Here is a 2956-nt window from a genome sequence, read left to right as displayed (position 1 = left end):
GTACCATCAAGAGAAAGAGAGAGGCAGATTAGATAAGAAAAGAAGATCTATTGATATGCTGCCTACATGAGACCCACCACAGACACAAAGATAAAAACAAATTAAAAATTAAGAGATGGAAAAAATATATATCAAGCTAATGATAACCAAAAAAAAGTAGGAGTAGCAATAATAATTTCTGATAAAATAGACTTCAAGGTGAAAAATAGCATAAGGGACAAAGGACACTGTGATGCTAAAAGGGTCAATTGACCAAGAAGACATCACCATAATAAATATCTGTGCACCTAATGAAAAAGCTCCAAAATACATAAAAGAAATATTAACTGAGTTGAAAGGAATAATAGACAACTCTGCAATAGTAGTATGAAAATTTAATATATCATTTTCAAAGAGCTACAGAACAGCTAGAAAAAAACTCAACAAAGATACAGAAAAACTCAACAATACAATCAACCTACTTGACCTCATAGACATATACAGAGCACTCCACTCAACAAAAGCACAATACACATTCTTCTCCAGTGCATATGGATTCTCCAGAATAACCCATATGTTAGGACACAAAACAAGCCTCAATAAATTGAAAAACATTGAAATATTACAAAGTATCTTCTAAGATCATAGCGCTGAAAAATAAGAAATCAATAATAGGAAGATCAAGGAAAATAAAATAAAATATGGGGAAACTGAATAATACACTGCTCAAAAACTACTGGGTAACAGAAGGAATAAAGCATTAAATGAATAATAATAATAATAATAATAATAATTCTTAGAAACAAATAAGAATGAATGTATAACTTACCAAAACCTTTGGAACACAGCAAAAACAGTACCCAGAGGTCAACTTATAGCAATAAATGCACACATCAAAAAGGAGAAAGAATCAAAATCCACATTTTAACTCAACAACTCAGACAATTAGCAACAAAAGAAACCTACAGTATCCAGAAGTAAAGAAATAATAAAGATCACAGTACAAATAAGTGAAGCAGATAAGAACAACAACAAAAACAAAAAGTAGAGTTAAAGAACAAAAGAAGCTTGTCCTACATTCAGAAAAGAGTTGACACCACTCCTGCTCAAATTATACCAGGACATAGAAAAGGATGGAATCCTCCCTAATTCATTTTATGAAGCAAGCATAACCTTGATACCCAAACCAGGCAAACACATCACTCAAAAGGAAAACTACAGACCAATATCCCTTGTGAATATAGATAGAAAATTCTAGCCGACAGACTCCAACAATATATCAAAAACATATTGTATTATGAACAAGTAGGGTTCATACCAAGTATGCAAGAATGGTTCAATGGTAGAAAAACAATCAATGTCATCCACTACATAAATAAAGAAAAGGAAAAGAACCACATGATCATATCGATTGATGCAGAAAAGGCTTTTGATAAAATCCAATACATATTCCTGATAAAAACTCTCAGCTAAATGGGAATAGAAGGCACATTCCTCAACTTAATAAAGGGCATATGCAAAACTAACTGCCAACATTATTCTCAATGGAAAGAGACTGAAACCATTTCATGTGCGAATAGGAACCAGACAAGAGTGCTTTCTATCACCACTTCTATTCAACGTTGTATTTGAAGTTCTATCTAGGGCAATAAGGTGAGAAAGGGAGATCAAAGGCATCCAAATTGGTAAGGTAGAAGTCAAACTATCCCTATTTGCTGGTAATATGACCTTATAAATAGGACTCAGGAAAAAAAAAAAAAAAAAAACTACTGGAACTAATTGAGAGATTTAGCATAGTGGCAAGATAAAAGATCAACATACAAAAATCAGTTGAATTCCTCTGCACCAGTAAAGAGATTACTGAAAAGGAAATAAGAAAATCAATACCATTTAAAATCCAAAAAAATGAAACTCACCACTGTTTTCAATTTGACCCATAGAGACCCCTCCTTGGATTTTGGAGGTGGTACCTCCATAGAAGTACATTGCCCCATATTCCTTCCTAAGAGTGGCTGGTGGGTTTGAAATGCCAGATTTCTGGTTAGCAGTCAAATGCCTAAGGTGCTACATCACCAGAGCTCCCCCACTCACAACAGCTACCAAAAAAATAAAATATTTGGGAATAAATCTCACTAGGGAAACATAAGAACTGTACAAAGAAAATTATAAATCACGACTTCAATAAACCATAGAAGATCTACATAAATGGAAGAATACACCTTGCTTGTGGATAGGAAGGTTGAACATTGTGAAAATGTCAATACTATGCAAAGCAATCTATATATTCAATGCAATCCCAATCCAGATCCCAACAGCATTCTTTATTGATATGGAAAAATCAATCACTAATTTCATATGGAAAGGAAAGAGACCTCAAATAAGAAAGCATTATTGAAGGAGAAGAACAAAGTAGGAGGCCTTACACTCCTGGATCTTAAAGCCTACTGTACAGCCACAGTAGTGAAAACAGCCTTGTATTAGTACAATGACAGACACATAGACAGGTGGAACAGAATTGTGAACTCAGAAATAGATTCATCAACTTGCGTTCAGCTGATTTTTGACAAAGGGCTGAAATCCATTAAATAGGGAAGAGATGGTCTCAAAGAAGATATTCAGGCAGCCAGCAAATATTTGAAGAAATGTTCATGATCATTGGCCATCAGAGAGATGCAAATCAAAACAACAATGAGATACCATCTCACCCCAACACTAAGGGTAAAGTTCAATAAGATAGAAAATAACAAATGCTGGTGAGGATGTGGAGACTGGGACTCTCATATACTGCTGGTGGGACTGTAAAATGATACAACCACTGTGGAAAGTAGTATGACAATTCCTTAAAAAGTTGGAATTAGAAATACCATTTGATCCAGCAATCTCATTACTAGGGACATAACCTTATGAACTGACAGATAGGACAAGAACAGATATATACACACCCATGTTAATCACAGAACTATTTACAATAGCAAAA

This window comes from Orycteropus afer, unplaced genomic scaffold (assembly GCF_000298275.1).
Source record: "Orycteropus afer afer isolate SDZICR_OR568_19922 unplaced genomic scaffold, OryAfe1.0 scaffold00409, whole genome shotgun sequence".
NCBI classification, from domain to species: Eukaryota; Metazoa; Chordata; class Mammalia; order Tubulidentata; family Orycteropodidae; genus Orycteropus; species Orycteropus afer.
This window is presented reverse-complemented; position numbering follows the sequence as displayed.